At 39.1% G+C, this 20,764-nt stretch overlaps 1 long non-coding RNA gene and 1 other non-coding gene across 3 annotated transcripts in view; one reads left to right on the top strand and one right to left on the bottom strand.

The window, feature by feature from the left end:
• Positions 1-20,764, bottom strand: part of LOC148090648 (uncharacterized) — a 308,919-nt gene that overhangs the window by 67,042 nt on the left and 221,113 nt on the right. The gene's annotated exons all lie outside the window — the stretch shown is intronic.
• On the top strand, positions 19,402-19,719 carry LOC148090649 (Nuclear RNase P). Its single transcript, XR_015713761.1, has one exon.

Below are 20,764 nucleotides of genomic sequence, written 5' to 3'. Positions count from 1 at the left end.
AGGGTCATTTCCTCATAAGATTCCAGCTCCCCTCTGCCCTGAGGTTAAGCTGAAGCATTTCTTCTTACTTGCCTTCCTAATTGCTGGGAAGAGCTATTGTGCCAGGTTTTGCAGCCTCTTCACCATACCCTGGAGGGGCGCCATCTCAGTGGTGGGCCTAGTACTTTCTCTTTGCAAGATGCTTTGTAGAGTCGGTAAAGTTTATAAAGTGCTTCATGAGCTATTTGGACCTGAGGCATTGCATAAAGAGATTATGCAAACAGAATGGCATCCATATTGCAGGCGGGTGGTGAGAAATTTCCTCTCCTCTCTTACCTGCCCCAGCCCTGGGAAGAATTTGAGTGCAGATCTGCCGCGGAGCCTTTGAAGAGAAAGGCTGAGCTGTTAAGAGTCAAGTTGATAACATAAGCTGGTAACACCTGCAGGCTAGAGGGAGAGTTACCAGAGGAGATGGATTGAGATATTAGATATTATGCTTTGAGTAGAAAAATCTATCAGCTGAGGGTATAATAATATTACTGTTCACTGAGCATCCTCTATAGGTCAGGTACTGAACCAGGCATCTGCTTATATACCTTTTCTTATCCCATTTTCATCACGATGTGGTGAGGAAAGGCCCTTTTATCCCCATACAACAAAAAGAGAAACTGAGGCTTAGGAAAATATGGCGAATTTGCTCCCTATAATACAATTACCAAGTAGAAAGTATTAGGATTCAAAACCATGTTTCTTAATGGCAACCATCTTCTTGCCACTGTACAGCTGTTCATACATTAACATCCGGCAGGTGAATAGAAAGGAATGAGAGATGACAAGAGAGAAGATGTAAGACTGATGCTGTAACCAACAAAAATCCCTTTCTGCCTTATCTTTTATGCCAAGTAGATGGTGATAATATTTTGCAAATAATAACTCAATACAGTGTGTTTTTTTGGTTTGTTTCCTTGTAGGCATTGCTTCCCTTCCACTCTTTTGAGTCATAAAATTTATGGCCGAAGAAGAAATGGGAGGAATCAAAGATCATACATGAGAAAGGAAGAAATGGGGAGAGATGCTTCTGTTCCACCAGAACAGGAAGTTGTTTTGGCTCTGGGAGAAAGACCCAAGGAAAGAAAAAGAGGTTTAAGAGAATACACACCAGTGTCCTTACTTCTTCACATGCTAATGGCTGAATCACAAGAGGTAAATATGCATTAGTAAAAAAATTCCAGGTAGTTGAAAAGAGGGGGGCTCATGTCCTATCTCTTATTTAGGGCTTTGGGGAGAAATCTCACAAGATACCCCCACAGGCACACGATACTCATGGAATGTTCCAGAAGATAACCTAGGTTTTATTGAGTCCATCTTTTGAAATCTGCCATAGTTCTGATGTAACTGCTTTAGACAGCTTTTAATTTAGTTTTGTTAGTTCAAAGAGCTATCTTCACCAATTGTATTTTGGAAACACATACATGGTTTCTTTTTTACTCTTTTTGCTCTAGTGTCATAACACAGTGTGTCAAATTTCATGAAAGGCCAGAAAAATCTGACATCCCTATAGATGCTGAAACTTGTGATTCTTCATATGCCAAGGGGTGGAATTGGCTCCCGGCTGTCTGCTCTCATTCCTGACAATACAGAATGGATACGAGCCATGCCGTTAACACTTTGTGTTCACAGTAATGACACCCAAATGTAGGGCAGACAGAGGTGGCAGTGACTCCTGTGTGTTAAGAGCTTTTTTATTTGAATTTATTTCATGCACATGGGTTGACCTTATGTTAAGGAAATGGTGTAGAATATTACAATTGTTAGATGTATTAAAATACACAATGACTCAATGTCTGAAGCCGCCCCATTTTCACAATGGTGGTTCCTTGATGCCGTCACTGTGAACCAGCTATCAGCTTTGGGAGCCTGGTGAACTGATTGCAAGGATGATTAAATTTGTTCGTGGCTTCCAGGATCTGTGCCCTTTAGTAGTACCCCCGCACACTGACTCGGGGCTTAGCCTTGTGACTTGCTTTAGCCAATGTGACAATAGCATATGTGACATGAGCACAGACTTGAAAAGTGCTTGTGCACTGGGCCTTGTCCTCTTGGCGCTCTTAAATCTTGCCACCAAGCCCAGGCTAGCCTACTGGATGGAGAATGAGACACCACATGGAGGAGAGCCAGCCCCCAGCCAGCCCCCAGCCAGCCTGGCCGCTGATTACAGCTACTTGTGTGAGTCCCAACCAAGGTTGACCAGGGTAGCTCAAATCAGCAGAACTAGCCAGTTTAATTCAATCTGAACGCATGACTCATGGAATCATTAGCTCAATAAATAGTTGTGGCTTTAAGCCACTACATGTTTGGGTAGTTTGTTATTCAGCCAAATAAATACAGATATCAAGAACATGATTTCAGTCTACTCAGAATTGTTTGGTATTGGGGGGATGACCTCACGAAGGACAGATGAATAAATCAATGCAAATTTATTAATATATTAGGGAGCAAGACTGATAGGTGGACAGGTTGATTATCAGTACATTTTCTCCTTTAGGAAAATTTTCATGAGAATCCAAATTACACTCAAAAGGCAGCCTAGATAACAAGAAAATTGGCCTGACAAGACAACTGCTTGTTCTCAGTGCTTGCTTGCTGCATCCATTTACAAAGGAGGAAAAGAGGGAGGGAAGGGGAGAGAGATAGAGATGATAGAGATAGAGATGATAGAGATAGAGATAATAGAGATAGAGATGATAGAGATAGAGATGATAGAGATAGAGAGAGAGATGACAGAGGTAGCGAGGTAGATAGGATCTACCCTGTCCAGGTGTGGTCAGAGCTTCCTATTTTATGCCTCTCCAGGGTAACACCCAGGCTACTTTACTTATACCTAGAAATTATTACGTATTACAAATCAGCTTTTATTATAGGTTGCTTCTATGGCATTTTATGTTTAACATGTTTAATCATATATATTTTAATGTTAAACGAGAAATGAATTGGATTGAGATGGATGGTTCATGGAGACCAGTCAAGAGGCTACTGCAGTGGTCCAAGCAGGGAGAATGATGATTAAGATTAACTTGTTAGCCATTCGAGCATAGGGAATGTAGTCAATAATATTGTAATAACTATGTATGGTGTCAGGTGGGTACTTGAAATATCGGGGGAATCACTTTGTAAAGTGTATGATTGTCTAACCACTATCGTATACACCTGAAACTGAAACAAAATAACATTGAATGCAAACTGTAATTGAAAAATAAAAATTTAAAAAGTAGTTGTCTATACGGATGGAGAGAAGTAGATGAGCTTGAGAGAGTTTGGAGGTAGGGCAGTGAGGACTGGATGAAAGCGGGGAAAAAGGGGAAAATCAAGGGGACTGCTGGGTTTTAGGAAGGAGGAGTTTTGTGGTGCCATTTGCCATACAAGGTTAGTATCTTTATCTTGGTTTTTGTCCTATGGGGGAAAAAAAACATTCACAGGTGCTCAGAGGTGTTATTGAATTTGAATGACTTGGGCACAGTGCTGGCATGACCAAACCCATAGTAAATGTCAAGTTTTATTTTCATTGCCTAGTCAGCCAGCTAGTCTGACTCCAAAGTCTATACTCTAAGCCAATGCTTCTCGAACTTTAATGTGCTTCTGAATCACCTGGATATCTTGTTAAAGTGCAGATTATGATTCAGCAGGTCTGGAGTGGGGCTTTAGATTCTCTATTTCTCCAAAGGCCCCAGGTAATGCTGACACTGCTGGTCCACAAACCATTCTTTGGGGAATAGGGAACTGGCACACTTACATGCACATGGAACGATCATAAGCACTTTAACAACAGTCATGATGTCATTTTGGCAGCAAACAGAGCTGAACAGTATTTTTCACACTTATAGAATGTGTGTAAAGTTTTAACACATATCTTTAACTATCTAAGTTTGTCTTTGGGGCTTCAATTTGATACTGTTAATGTAAATAGTTGGGATGGTTCTTGGAAAAGAAGGGTAGGGTATGAAGCTCTGACATGGTAAGAGACGGATACCCCAAAAAGGTACTGAGTAATTTGTTTTATTATTTTTGTATCCAATGCCATGGCTTTAAAACTTTTTGGTGAAATTCAAATATTTAGACAAGAATTCACCTTAATTTTCTAGGAAGAAACATTAGAATAGTTTCCTTTGGAACAAGATATACCAGAACTTTTCTGTACATTGAACAAAGATCTAGGGCAGCCTTGCATAGAATGCCCTTGAAATGTAAGTGATTGAACCACATTTGACATTCTTTAATGGAGAAAGACTCACCCCTCCTTAAGAAGCTATCCCCAGAACATAAAGAGCTAAAGAAGCTATCGCAGGCTGTCAGAAAGTATTCAACTACATTAGTACAGGATCGGTTCGCTTGCTCAACAATTTAACCCAGGATGCTGTTGACAGATTTCTTAAGCATCTCCATCAAACTACATGCAACCTGACAGCATTTTTAAGTACCAAGACATACTTTTGCCAAAGAAAAACATTTTAAACTGATTTCTCTAGGGGGTGTCAAGGTATAAAATAGCTTTCATGGGCTGTCAGAGGAATTCTGTTGAGTTAGCATCAGAAGTGATTTTGATCACTAAACTTTAGGGCTGGAAAAAATTTAGAATTTTTAGAAAATTTAGAAGTCACGGAATCTTAGAGCTGGTAGGAACTGAACAAAACCTCTCATAATGCAATTGAGAAATGTGAGACTCAAAGAGGTGAAAGTCATACAACTAATGAATGATTATCCTAAATATAGTTTTTTGATGCTACTGGTTGTGCAAAATAATCATATTATTAAACACTAAGAATTAGACTTTTACAGGGCCCACATCTCCCATGGAGATTTATTAAAGCACTTGGTGAACAGGGAAAAATGGGACTCCCACATCCAGATGGAAGGCTTTGACCATCTTCTGTCCTTGATCCATACATGATATTTAGAAGCATTCCATGTTCCACAAATAGGAGATTCCTGACATAATCTAGTCCTTCACAGGAAAACTGAAATCAGATGAAAAATTTCTTTTCTCCTCTGGAGGTTAACATGAGCAAAAAGAGACTCATGAAAAAGAAGGGAACTGGTCCTTACTTGATAAGGGCTCCTACCTGAGTGTTTTTTAGGGATGACAAATATGTGTTCCATACATTAAGTATATAGCAAAAAATATTTAGTTTCTATGCCTTTGCTTTTCTTTGGTTTTAGTCCTATTTTTCCCCTCTCAGGTCTACAGTAAAATTCCTAGAGAAAAATATCAAATCCTCTTTTACGTGACCTAAAGGAAGAAGGGTATTGGTTTATAACTAGGCCACAACAGCTAGGACCCTCACTTGCAGGATTAAAGCGCAGCACCCAACATGGCACCCAAGGCCATTAATGACCTGGATCCTGCCCTGTCAGCACTTACCTACTGTTTAGTCATGGGAACCATATTTGTTTTCAAAATGCATCTTCCTTTTTGCTAACTCTTGTGTCTGTGCTTGCTCTTCAATCTGCCTGGAACATCCAAGCTCCCCCCACCCCATCCCTTTCTACCCTGTGAACATTTGCTTATCCAATTAGACTAGGTCAAGTGTCTGCTCCTCTGTGAAGGCCTCTGCAGGGTCCCTGGTCAGAAGCAGTGCTCTGTCTTCCTGCTATTTATAGCACTCTGCTCTTACCCTAACAACAGGGCCTTATAATTAGCTATTTACATGTGTGTCTCTCTGCAGTGATAAGCAAATTCCGTCAGCTTATTATATGAGTCACCAGGGGCAACTCCAGAAAAACTACCACTATCCTGGCCTCATCCCCAGAGATCCTCATTTAAATGGTCTTGGGGGGAAGTGAGGGCACTGGATTTATGCTAAAGCTCCCCCAGGCAATTGGAATGTACAGCCTGCGTTGAGAAATGCTGTGATTAGAATATCAGCGCTTTGCACAGACTGCTTATTTGTCTTTTCACTAGGCCTTCTTACTAAGTGCCCAGTACACTGCCTGGCAATGGGACTTGGGTAAGCCCAGAAAGTGAAGCCAGTCAAAGTAGGCTCCTCTCAATACATGATTGCTCACTTTGTTGAATGAACCATGTTCTCAGAAGGGATTTAAATCCAATGGGGGAAGACAAGTACACAAGCATTACAAAGGGGAAAATGTAGCCAACTTTTATGTTTTTTTTTTGAAAAAATGTTTTTATTGCTTTTTAGAGAGAGGAAGGGAGAGATAGAAACATCAGTGATGAGAAACATCATCTACTGACTGCCTCCTGCACGCCCCCTACTGGGGATCGACCCTGAAACCTTGGCATATGCCCTGACCAGGAATTGAACCTGTGACCTCTTGGTTCCTATGAAGTATATCGCTCCCATTTCAGCTTTTACAATCGTTACTTTGAAGATAAGCAGGAGCAACAAAATTTGGTAAACAATGACCTCTTCCCCTTCTCCTGGCCCTTTGTAAACTTTGTAAAATGTTCCCGCTGTAAAAATTCCAGGGAGTAAATTCCAGGGAATAGTTAACCAAGAAAGTTAATGAACGCTTCCCTTAGCTTCTGTCCGCCGCTTCGCTAGCCCCCACCTGCCCCCTCAGCCAAAGAGAATGCAGATTTTGCCTTTATATTCTCCCTGCAGAGACTGTTCGGGGCTGCGAGTCTGTTTAGGGCAGGAGCCCCTCGCAGCCGCCGGCTAATAAATCTCCAAACGCTCAATTCGGTCTCTGTGCGAATTAATCTCGCGAAAACTGGGTAAACACCTAGGTCGATGCTCAACAACCAATGAGCCACACTGGCTAGGCTAACTTTCATGTTTTTAATTGATATAATTGATTTCTAAATATGCTATTTAAAAAATAAACCTACAAGGATGCTACCTAGAGAATTATTTGTTTGCTACTAAGGAGGACAGAAGTGGGAGGAGGTGGGTTGAGGTTTGCAGGTGGGGAGGTAACAAAGTGCTTTGGTGAGGCATAAACATGAATAAATGCCAGACACACACTGACTGGGTCCAACCCCCAGCTCTGTCACTTACTAGCTCTGTGATCTTTTCCAGGTAACTCCACCTCTCTGTCCTCACTTTTCCTATCTGGCAAATGGGATGCTGATGTTAATACTGGCAATTAGCTTCCTAGGATTATTGTGATCTAATAAGTTAGTATACATAAGGCACCTAGAACAATGTCTGGTGCAGAGTAAGCTCTCAGTGAACGTTAGCTGCCATTATCATTGTTATTATTATTATTAGACATGGAGGCTTTGTTGGAGTAGGGAACAGATGTAATGAAGTCAGTCACCCAGCACAGAAAGAGATCGATGCAGTCTTACTGCTGTTCCTTCTCTGTTTGTCCAGCATCCTTGATCTAAAGTGTTAGGAAGAGCTACTGCCTTTTATCTTTAAAGTATAAATGAAAGTGTTCGGAAGACGCCTTGGGGCACCTTGCCCATTCAACTAGAGAACGGCCAATGGTGGCACTCAGCTTTTCAAAGGGAAGCCTCAAGTGCATTGTTTAAGCAAATTGGCTCGGGGCCTTTGACCCAGAATACCATTGCTTCCTTACAGTCCCGCTGGGGCACTTTCAGGCTTAAAGATTTATATAAATACATGCAGAAAAACAATTGCTAGAAAAAATAATGGTTTTTTTCTCTATCATTTTTTCCCCCCCTTAGGCAATGCTATGAGCATAGCACATATTTCTGTTAAAGTCTTTTCCTTTAAAAATGATATTCATAGAAAATGTATTTTATGGCATCTTTTGCAGACCTCTTACATGACTTTATAGGAGAATTATTCTTTGGCCACCATCTATTCTACCTAATGTAGAATACAGCCATTATCTACGTGCCAGACAGAGCTCATGATTCCTCTGGGTTCAATTGACAAGACTGATTTAATTCATCAGAAAAACAAAGATATTTTATAATATATTGGCTTAGGGGTACCTCAAAATGTGACTGTATTTGGAGGTAGCGCCTCCAAAGTGGTGGTTAAGTTAAAATGAGGCTGTTAGAATGGGCCCTAACCCAACCTGACTGGTGTTCTTTTGAGAACAGGAGATGAAGAAACCCAGAGACCTGAGGACGCACAGCCTCAGGGGGACGGCCAGTGAAAAGGCAGCAAGGGGTTGGCCATCTGCAGATCAAGCAGAGAGGCCTCAGAAGAAACCAACTCTGTCAGCACCTTCACCTGGGGTTTCCAGCAGCCAGAGCTGTGAGGGGAATGCTTTTCTGTCGTTTAAGCCACCCGGTCTGTGGGCTTCTGCTATGACAGCCCGAGGGAGCTTACACACCCCAGTCTCCCAATTCTGACCGCAAAGTGCGGCCCTATGGCTGGCAGCGGGCGTGATGGTGAGAACTCTTTTGTCTGCATCTGGGTGACACGGACTCAGTTTGCAAAGCATCATTTACACAAACAGGTTACATCCCACAGGTCACACCAAAAGCAGTCCCAGCCTCCAACAGGGGCTGACTTCTCAGGTGACGTGGCTCCTCTCCTAACCCAGCTCCTGGATCCAGTCCCCCAGAGCAGGCCAGGGTCTTCGGTGTTCAAGCAGAATTGAGAGCCTACTGCTCATTGGTTCGCTTTTTGTAAAATTTATTTAAGAATCCTAGGGCTGTAATTACTTGTGCTTAACTGCTTTATCTTGCTTAAGAAGACAAATTTTAGCAATGCTGGGAAGTAAATCATTTTTGTGGCTACATTATGCTGACTAACGTGGCATAATCTCAAATTAATTTATTCAAAAGAAAACATTCCCAGCCTAAGCATATTCAGCATGTTTGCAGTTTTCCTGTATCCAATGTAAGATCATTAAAACACCCATTAGGACTTTTCCATAATCCCTAAAGCTAAATATGCAACATATTTTTGAGAAGATTCCCCATATATTAGCTGATGCTTGTTTTCCTTTTCTCAACTTCCATAGAGAAATAACTTAAACTAATAGAAATTGTTAAAACAACACTTAGAATGATAGATAGTAAGTACTGAGCATTTCCATGGGTGGGGCATTTTGCTATGCACTTAATCTTGTAGTACTTCATTCAATAATTTAAAAAATAATTTTATGATTTAGTTGTTATTACTATCTCTATTTTGCAGATAAGGAAATGGAGATACAGAGAGGTTATCAAAACTGTCTTACTATATAACTTTACAGAATAAAAGACCAACTTATATAACATTTTATGTCTTGTCCATGTTACTGTCAGTTTTGAATATATTTTCTTTTCAATAACAAAAATTGCTTTAAAAATCTGTACATATCTGGAGAACAGTATAGTGAAATGAGTGAAAAAACAGTCTTTGGAATGAGACAGAACTGGCATAAAATATTAGCTCTGCTCTTGACTAACTCTATGACCTTGGAAAAATTACTGAACTTAGCCAAGCAATAGTTGACTCAACTATCAATGGGGCTCATAGTACAACCCTTACAGTATGTAAGTCTTTGTGTGGACATACATGGTGGGGCAAAAGTAGGTTTACAGTCCATCACATGGAAAATAATACAATAATTAATAAATGATAATACAAGAATAAATTCTGTGTTTCGTGTAGTCACAACTGCAAACCTACTTTTGCCCCGTCCTGTATATTTTCACTTCTCTTGGGTAGATACTGAGGAGTGGAACTTTTGGGGTGTATGGTAGATTTATGTTTAGCTTTTTAAGATGCTACCAAACTAGTTTCCAAAGTGGCAGTATCATTTTACATTGCTTTCAGCGTGTATGAGAGTTCCTGTTTCTTCACACTTGTTACTGTCTGTTGTCTTGATTATAGCTGTTCCAAGCATTGTAGTGGGTAAGTGGTATCTCATTGTGGTTTGAATTTGCACTTCCCTAATGACTAATGAAGTTCAGCATCTTTTCATGTGCTTAGTAAGCATATGGATATCTTTTTTGGTAAACGATGTATTCAAATCTTTTGCCCATGTTTTAATTGACTTGTTTGCCTTATTAACTTGTAAGAGTTCTTTGTAGATTCTGGATAAAGGTCTGGTGGAATTCTTTTACACTAATTTTGCATTTTCCAATATCAAGTGTACCACACTATATAGAATACCTAATAAATATTTGACAAAAATTATTTTTATGATGCTTTCTAATTCAATTTAGTTCCACAGATTTTCACTGAGTAACAACTATGTGCTAGGCATATTCTTGACATTGGGAATTCAGTAGAGAACATAACAGACAAACTCTCTGCTCTCAGAGGAGTGAGGAATAACTGTTAATTGTTGCATGGCTATTGAATGGAAAAAGCCAGAATTTGAGTCAGGCAGTCCCCTCTGAAGCTCAGGCTCTCAGCCCCTACTCTACACAGCCCAGGACAAGTGTAATCAAATGTGCTGAACTTCTGTTTAAGAATCTGATTCCCGCCTGGCTGGGTGTGGCTCAGCAGTTGAGCGTCGACCTACGATCCAGGTGATCGGGGTTCGATTCCTGGTCAGGGCACGTGCCCACTCCATCCTCAGCAGGGGGTGTGCAGGAAGCAGTCGATCAATGACTCTCATCACTGATGTTTCTTTCTTTTTCTTTTTTTTAAAAAATATATCTTTATTGATTTTAGAGAGAGGAAAGGAGAGGGAGAGAGAGAGAGAGAGAAACATCAATGATGAGAGAGTCATTGATCGAGCCCACAACCTCGGCATGTGCCCTGACTGGGAATGGAACCCGGATTGCCTGGATCCCAGGTCGACGCTCAACCGCTGAGCCACGCCCGGCCGGGCTCATCACTGATGTTTGTATCTCTCTTTCCTTCTCCTTTCCTCTCTCTGAAATCAATAAAGATATATTAAAAAAGAATCTAATTCCCAATGTGACTGAAATCCTTTTGATCACCATTTGGTAATATGGAAACCCCAAATTCCAGAAGTTATATTTAAAAGTAAAAACTGGCACTGAGTAAAATGCATTATTTTTTTGTTTATTATTTTACAGAATATATTATTTCTATACCTGCCATATATATTGAAAGGTAGCAGTTTCTGTGCCACCCCAAATTATGCCACTTTGGCACATGGAGCTGAAGCCAATCAAGACCCAACAGACTCAGGAAGAGCTCTTTACCTTCCCCTTAACTACCGAAAGTAATTTAGAAAGGGAGCCTGTCCCAGGAAGAGAGCTATTAGCAGAGATAACTTTTTGCATGTAAGAGACTTTTTGCAAGGCAGAGCAAACTTTGTTTACCACACATTTCCTCTTCCCATCTTCCTGGGAAATTCCGCCCTCCCTTTAAAATCCCCATCCCCTTACCCCTTTCCTTAGCGCGGGAGGACATAGCCTTTCGAGTCTCATATGTATTTGGAGCTCCCGTATGTACATACGTGCGAGCAAAATTTGTTTTTCTCCTTTTAAACCGTCTTTGAATACAGGGAGGTGTCTCAGCCAATAACCTAGAAGGGTGAGACAAAATAGCATTTTCCTCCAAATGTTTAACCTCCACCAGAAACTTACTAGTTATATCTTATTTCGGCTCTCTTTATCTGACACAAGCATTCTCCTGTTCTCTTTTTCCATATTGTTGGCCTAAGAAACTCCTACTCAGAAGTTTTGGGGACTAATATGAGATTTAAAAGTAGGGAATTTTATTCCATATCATTTGGAATCAGATTACTGAAAGCTCAATGGAGTCAGTTCTTTGCCTTCTTGTCAAGAGAGTTTTGCCTCAAGAGAGGTCAGGAAATCTTTGATTACTTCTCTCCAGCCTGTCCTTTTAGCAGCAGCCTCAGTAGCCATCTCTAGTGATGCTGGTTTCCTGCATCTCTGGTCATAGCAGCTTCCAGGAACATCTGGTGGGGGCAACTTTTCCTTTGGCAGCTCCCAATGGCTTCTGTTGGCCACTGTGTGGCATTCTACCCCCCAGGACCATTTCTGGAAACTCTAAATATTTCCACAGAAAGTTTCCTGTTGAGCCCTCTGCTTTTTCAAAACATTCTTTACATAGAACCGTTTTTAGGATGAGAGCTGGCTGTCACATCCAGGTGGCCATAATTGGAGCTGCTCCCTCTGGCTGCGCTGTGACCTTTCTGCTTTTTTCTTGTTAAAGGCCTCCTGTGAGAGTATAGACCAGGCAGGGAGGCAGCATCCTCATGGAGTTGAGATCACAAAATTTGATATCAGGGAGACTGGTAATCCAAAGCAGGCTCTGCTGTTTTCTAATTGCATGATCTTGGGAAGCAACTTAATCTTTGTGGGCCTGTTTCCTCATATATAAAATGGGGGATAAGTTTTCCTATCTCATTGGGCTATTTTGAGGATTAAATGAAAAATACTTTGTGTATGGCACATTATATGAACAGTAAATTCTAACTACTATGGCATTATTAGATGCTGAATAAATATTGCTTGAATAACTAAACTGTGGAAGAGACTTGCAAAGAGAGCTAAATTCTTCTTCACATGGGTTCAAGGATATCCTGAAAAACTGGCAAAAGAAACAACTGTTTGTTTTTTCCAGAACACTGCTTGTTTTTATTCTCACTTGCCCCATTTGGACAGCTGGAGTGTTCTTCCTCCCTCCTTCACTGGGGGAACCGCTCAGCTTTCAGATACAGCTGAAATGTCCAATCATGTATGAAATATGCTTACAGCTTTTTTCCCATGTGTACACCTCTAATATTGTTCTTCCTAGATTGTATTATAGCACTTGTTTGTCTTCTTCATCAAACCTAGAATGCTTGAAATACAGGACTTTGCTTTATTTATCTAAACATTTCATTTCAACAGGTACTCAATATGGAACGTTATTTATGAGATATTTTACATTCCTTTTTTTGGTGTGTATTACGTCTTCAAAATCTTGTGTATATTTTATAGTTACAACACATCTCAATTTGAATTAGTCACATTTCAAGTGCTTAATAGTTATAGATAGCTAATAGATACTTTATTAGACAGAACAGTTCTAAATGCTCCATCTTCTATATTTTCATAGCAGTTTGTGCATATCTAAATTATGGCACTCAAATTAGATTATATTACAAATTATCTGTTCATGTATGTTTCCTATGAGCATTTCTAGGGTGAGGATTTTGTCTTTGCATTCCCATTCTGTGATGTAGTGCTTACCACATAGTAAGTTCTCAATAAATAATTATCAAATGGAATATTATAGCTGTCATTTATTGAGCAACTACTAAGTGCCTGGGACTTTATGCATGACATTTCATTTAATCATTACAAAACACTGATTGGTCTGTACTCATCTCTAGTTTACAGATAATACAATGATGCTCGGGAAGTTTAAATAACTTCCCCAAAGTTAATAAAGTTATAAGCAGAATTGTCATTGAACCCTTCTGACTCTAAAATCAAAACACGACTCTCATCAATACATGTGGGTTCTAATTGGATGACCTTTGGCCCAGTATCAAACCCTTGAGTCTCAAGTTCCTATTTGTAAAAAGAAAGAATTGCAATAGCTAATGTGTAGGATCTCTTTTAGTTTAGGATGCTGCAGTTTTAACTTATAACATGTAATTGAGTCAATTTTTCTCCACATTTAAGTTGTTTCCCAGAATATAAAGTATATCCTAAATTAGGCATACTTGGTCACTTGGCTACCACAAAAGAGTATCTATACATTTCCCAGATTTTAATGTAAAATACATGGATAAAAAATAAATTCTGATAAGTGGAATTCTTTTTCTTTTCTACCCTGCATGAAAAAGTAAAGGTTGTTTTATTGGCATTCTTACTTGATCCTAATGCGTTAACACTTTTCCCCATTTAATTAATGAAGACCTTTAATGAACTTTGTGATGCTATACCTAATTTTAACAAGGAAAACATTCATTTCCTCCTGAATATTCTCTCCCCAATTCTCACAATCTTCCCTTCACTAGATAACATTTATAAACGAAGCTCAGGAGCACTAAAATACGCCTACATATTGAAATAAAATCAAGTGGGAATATCTTTCTCATTGGACTAGTACATCTTAAAGTCCCTTAGAGCTTTAACTTCATACAAGTTTTTTCCTACAAATTGTGTAATAATGGGTTTACATACTCAAAGATTTCAAGTGGAACTCAAGGTCAACTAATGATGGGGAACGTAATTGCAGTCTATCATTCTAGAGCAGGTGTTGGCAAACAGCCCGTGGGCAAAATCCAACCCACTGGTGTTTGTAAATAAAGTTTTATTGGTACACAGCCATGCCCAGTTTTTATGTGTTGTCTATTGGTGTTTTGGGGCTACATGGTGGCTGGTAAAGCTGAAAATATTTATAATCTGGTCCTTTACAGAGAGTTTGTTGACCTCTGTTTAGAGTATATTGTTTTGGTTTGTTATATATCTATTTGTAACAAGATTTGTGAACAATTTCCACCATGAAGAACATCAAGATTGTAAAATGACCTATTTCTTGAGGGGAGTTCCCCAAAACCCAGCTGGAATCCAAATATAGTAAAAATTTGAGAAGAAGAAAGAAAAACTCATCTCTGGATTTACATTGCTGGATGATAAAATTATTTCATGCTAGTTGAGATGCAGATGGGAAACAATGTATTACAGTTGTTAGAAGGTGTTCAGTTCTAGAATGCTCTACGTATGATTTCTGTGGCCTTAGGTATGGAAAATAATTTTTATCTGCTTCCTTTAATTATAACATATAATATGACTTTAATTATATTATTGATGATAATACATACCTCTGGACCTGTATGAAACTTTTTTTCTCTAACATTTATTATTATTTTTAATTGTTATTGAATTTGTTGGGGTGACATTGGTTAATAAAATTATATAGGTTTCAGGTGTACAATTCTATAACACATCATCTGTATATTGTATTGTGTGTTCACCACCCAAAGTCAAGTCTCCCTCCATCACCATTTATCCTCCCTTTCCCCTCTTCTACCTCCCCACCCCCTTTCCCTCTTATAATCACTGTACTGTGGTCTGTGTCTATGAGTTGGGGCTGTATGAAACTTAAATGAATTAATACACATAAAGGACTTAGAACAGAGCCTGGCACTCAAAAGACATTAGCTATTTTTAGGTAGCTATTTCAAATGAAGCAAAGCATACCAGCAAAATACTTTTCCCCTGAAGCTCCTCTAGATTTCAATTTAGAGCACGAACTAAAGAACTAAAGCAGTCTCTACCAAGACTACATTTATTTTCCTTATTATGTAGATTCCTATGGTGACATCACACAAGAAAAAAATTTATATGAGAGAAAACTAATTATGTTTGGCAGGGCCTCTATTTGTTTATTATTAAAACATGTTCTGATGATGCTCTAGCTGCCATAGCCAGAGGGAAGTAATGTACAAACCAAAGCAAATCAGCAAATTTGAATGTCATTTCCTGAACACAACATATTAGGGAGCGTATGTTGCTTGACAGATACCAAGTCTTTGGGACTCCAAGAGAGGCATCTGTCATTCTGTAGAAAATGAAACTATAAAATGGGGGGGGGGGGGTGGGGAATGTCGCTATTTACTTTAAGTGTCACCAGAGTTAGTTATCATTTTGGCTTGTATAACAGCAGCTGCTGTTAGTGCCCACCCACATTCCCTCAGCACCAATACATGTGTGTGACAGCTTGGCTCTCAACTGCCAGCACTTGATCTTTTGGGGATCTTTCTGGCCACCAAATCCCTTCTATTTACCCACATACAGTAGTCCAGATATGCCAGAGAATGAGCACCCTCCGGGTGCAGCTCTAGACCAATATCTAATGGGAATTGGTGTCCTTTAGATGTGGCATTTCTTAGGTGTGTGTTTTACACTGGGTCCCAGAGCTCCAGTTTTTCAAAGTAGTAAATTGCTTCACTATAATCCAAGAGTTTCTGCTCTGTCCTATCTCACATCCCTGTCTCCTCCAAATGTTCCCTGAGATTTCCTCTGAAATATACTTTTTGTTGTTGTTAATCCTATCCAAGGATAATTTTTTCCTTTGATTTTTAGAGAGACCGGAAGGGAGAGAGAGAGGGAAAGAGAGAAACATCGACGTAAGGGAAACACATGGATCAGCACCCCAACAGGGGCTGGGGATTGAATCTGCAACCCTGGTACATGCCCTTAACTGGGAATCGAATCCACAGCCCTTTGGTGCGTGGGGCGATGCTCTAACCTCTGGGCAATGCCGGTCAGCGCTGAAATACACTTCTTATACTTATCTCAGAGTCAGCTTCTGGAGAAACCCATGTGAAGACAAGCTGAGATTCTGTTGTAGTTTTTAACTGTATCTTACAGGTGCATTTCCCTTTATTATTCACAGGAGAAATCATAAGCAAATCATTGACTAGGTTAACTATATAACAACCAATCATTTTTACCACAAAACAATTTATTTCCATACAACAATCATTGGATAAAATTTTGCACACAACATAAGTGGAAGTGAAGGCCCAGTATGGTGGATATAAAGTTGAGGTTTACTTAGGAAAAGATTTTGAAAGATCTGAAACCTTTCCTAAGTTCAGAAAGTGAATCATAAAGCTGTTGAGGTGTGCATAGAAATGTATTTGCTCAGGTGTCCAAAACTATTCACTCTCCATAAAATTTATCTAAACTTTCTATGTTGGAAAAAAGAAAAACAACTACATATTTATAGCTGTAGAAAGAGTATCAAGCAGGGTTTCTTAATTTTAGTCTGCTGATAGCAATAGTTAAGAGCTGGGCTTCAGGGATCAATTAAATCTCTGGAATTGCCTGTAAAATGGGATGATGTACATATTTCTGAAGAAAACTTCCTAAGCCTGCATTAGATTCTCAAAGGTGTCTATGACCCAAAATACGTGGGAGCAGGCAACCACATTAAAGATACCATAATTGATAGGCAAGGGACTTTAGATGTATCCTTAAGGAAATCTTTGAAAATATTAAAGCATAAAAGATGAAAGACTCTGGTTCTGATCATGGCAGAATTATGCTTATCAGATTCATCTTTTCATTGTAAACAACTGTCAAACTGGCCAAAATATATAAAGAAAGTGGTTTCAAGCAATAGACAAAACAGAGTTTAGATCCTTGAGAGGAGATACATGAGGTAAGCTCCATATTTGCTCTGCTTTCTGCTTGAGTGAACTTTCCAAGCTGTAACACAGGGAAGTAACCCAAACAGGGAAGAGCAGTCTTGCTGGGCTCAGGAAACATACACCAGATTGCTGAACTGCTACCTTGGCTGGTATCTACTGGGGAGAGGGGCCTGAGCAGGACAAGAATTTCAGAGATCTGCAGAGGTGATCTCTTGAGTCTTTGGTCAAATGCAAGCTTTACAGACATAGAGCAAGACTCTGCCAGGTCTAACAGAGAGCAGCTGCTGGGAATGTGGGAGGTGAAAGAGACACAAGAGGTCCAATTAGCCAAAGGGAAGAGATGCCGCTTACCACCTTGGTAACTCAGTTGAGAGCCTAGAAAGACCATGGGGATAGGGTGCTCTAGTCCTAGAGGAAGGGTAACTATAGACCCACCCTAAGCAAGTCTAAAATCAGGCCTGAACGGGTTTGTGCTGATCGAGCAGAAATTATCTGCCAGCAAAAATAAAGTCCAACAGTCTATGGGAAGACAATCAAGTCCAGACTTTAAAAGCACAGCATATATGATGCCAAGTATACAGTAAAGAGCTACAGTGTGTGCGAATAAATAGCGAGATGGGAAACACAACCAGGAGGGAAATACTACAAATATAAATATTAAGGAAAAAATGGACACGGTGAGAACATGTGGGGACTCTCAGCAGGAAAAGATCAAACAATAAGAAAGATCTAAGTAGGAAATGCAGAGTTAAGATGTAAAATACCTGAAATGAAAAATTTACTGGATGGGTTTAACTGCAGAAGAAGAAAATCAATGCTCCTGAAAAGAGGTCAATAGAAACTATTCAAACTAAAGTACCAAGAAAAAAATAAGACCAATAAATAAAATGCCTGTTGCCAGGAAATGTAACAATATGTAGTTTTAATTAAAAAAAGAGGAGCGTGAATGGGGCAGAACAAATATTTGAAGTAATAATTGCCCCTCAAATTTCAAACTTGTTGAAAAATATCAACTCATAGCTCCAAGGAGATAAAAAAAAATAAAAAAAATCTCAAGCAGGATAAACAATGAAAACCACATCCAGGAAAATTTTAATCAAATTTCTGAGACCCAAAGATAAGGAACAAATTTAAAAATCAGCCAGAGATAAAAGACACATTACACACATGGGAACAATAATAAAAGTAATGACTGATATCTTATCAGAGACCACTGAAGCCCGAAATAATGGAGTCACATTATAAAGTATTGGAAAAAACAAACTTTCTACTGAGAATTCAATATCCAGAGATGCTTTACCTCAGAAAAGAGAAAAAAACAAAGGCATTTTCAGATAAACAAAAGCTGCGAGAATTCATGAGAGCACACATGCACTGGAAAACTTCTTAAAGCTCTAGGGAACTTAAGCATAGATGAAAACAACTCTACCTAAAGTAATGAAGAGTGCCAGAAGTAATAAGTATGTGAGCAAATATGAAAGACTTTTAAAAACTTCTTAATGTATTTAAAAGGTAATTGATTATTTAAGGTGAAAATAATAATATTTTATGGATTGTAAGAATCAATGTTGCTAAGATTTTAATTCTCCCCCAAATTTATCTATATATTCAATGTAATTCCAATAAAAACCCTAGCAGGTTTCTAATTGCCAAGGCAAAAATTGCCAAGCTGACTCTAAAATATGAACGCAAATATAAAATAATTTTTAGATCATTTATATTAGTCAAAATGACCTTTAAAGAGAAGAACAAATTTGGAGTATCCACCCTCCCTGATTTTAAGTATTATTATAAATTAACAATCAAGAGTGTGTGGTATTGGCATAAAAATAGGCGAATCAATGGATCAGAATGGAGAGTTTACTAACAGACCCACACATTATAGTCAACTGACTGTTGACAAAGCTACCAGGTGTCTTGAAGGGGGAAAGAATAGTCTTTTATTTATTTATTTTAAAATATGTTTTTATTGAATTCAGAGAGAGGAAGGGAGAGGGAGAGAGAGAGAGAAACATCAATGATGAGAGTCATTGATCAGCTGCCTCCTGCACGCCCCTGCCTGGGGATCGAGCCCGCAACCCGGGCATGTGCCCTGACCGGGAATCGAACCATGACCTGCTGGTTCATGGGTTGATGCTCAAGCACTGAGCCACACCAGCTGGGCAAGAATAGTCTTTTAAATAAATGGTGCTGGGACAGCTGGTTATCCATATAGGAAGAAATTAAATTTGATTACAATCTCATATCTCGTTCACAAAATTAATTCAGATAGATCATGGACCCAAACATAAAAGTTAAAAGAGTAGAACTTCTAGAAGGAAACAACAGAAAAATATCTTTGCAATGTTTGGATTTTGTAGATAGGACACAGAAAATACTAAGCATAAAAAGTATGAACTGGACTTCATCAAAGTTAAAAACTTTTGCTTATAAAAAAATGAATTATTAGGGGCAGAGGGAAGCTCATCAGTGGGGCTACGAGCTGAGTGCACCTCGTCACTCTACCCCATGTCCCTTGGGAAGGTCTGAGACTAGAGCCATAAGCAGCTCTATCAGGGCCCTCCCTGATCCCCAGGGAGGTGAGTTCCCAGAGAATGGGTCTCCAGGTGAGGGGAGACTGGGCAGGAGATGCCATGGACCTCGCCCCTGGGAGGGACCTGGTGGATCCCTCCTCAACAGGAGCTTGGAACAGACTCATGGCCAGCTAAGTGAGTTCAGTGGCTGAGGTGAGGTACTCTGCAGGCCCCAATTCGGACTACTCCAGCCCCCCTCCTCAAAAAACGTATTTAGGAAGAATAGGCAAGACTGAGAAAACATATTTACAAGACATACCAGATAAAAAACCCTAACATCCAAGGTCTATAAAGAGCTCTTATAACTCAAAAATTAAAATTAAAAAAGCCACAACGAAATAAAAACGGGCTAAAGATTTAAAAAGACAATTCACAAAAAGAAGATAGATAGACATACAATTGGCCAATAAGCACATGAAATCTTGATCTACATCTTTAGTTATCAGGAAAATACAAATTACATCCCTGTTGAGCTACTACTACACAGTCATTAACATTTGAAGATGATGCTGAGCAAGTGGAACTTGCATTTAGTTGTGGGAATGCAATATGACATGATCTTACAAAACTTTTTCACAGTTTCTTATAAAGTGAAGTGTACACCAACCCTATGACCCAGCAATTCCTCTCCTAGGTATCTAGTAAAAAAAATAAAAATGAGTTCACAAAATGACTTGTTCAAAGAATGACCATGACAGTTTTATTTATTATAGCCTTAAACTGGAAACAACCAAATGTTCATCAACAAGCTAGTGGATAAAAAATTGCATTATATTTGTACAAAAGACTATTAATCAAGTATAAAGAGGAATAAATCACTGATATACACAATATTGATAGATATTAAAAGCATCATGTTTTATGACAGAGCCCTATGCAAAAGAAAGCACAGTGTATCATTCCATTCATATCAAAAAATTCCAAAATAGACCTAAATAATCTATGGGAATATTACAACAGAGGTTGCTTCTGGAAGGGGCACAAGGGAATATTCTGGGGTCATGCTAATGTTCTATATCTTGATAGGTGTTTGGGTTACACAGCTGTATGCATTTATCAAAACCCATCAAACTATAGTCCTAAAAATCTGTGCATTTCTCTGTATGTAAATCATACCTCAATTAACAAATAAAAAAATTAAAACTAAGCACATTTCTAGTTGATTGCATACTTTCTCTTCAGATAGCTTTTTTTTCCTGTAAGAAAGGTATCAAATGGGTAATATCTTGTCTCTGCTTTGT

Source organism: Miniopterus natalensis, chromosome X, assembly GCF_054644295.1.
Source record: "Miniopterus natalensis isolate mMinNat1 chromosome X, mMinNat1.hap1, whole genome shotgun sequence".
Lineage (NCBI taxonomy): Eukaryota > Metazoa > Chordata > Mammalia > Chiroptera > Miniopteridae > Miniopterus > Miniopterus natalensis.
This window is presented reverse-complemented; position numbering and strand designations above follow the sequence as displayed.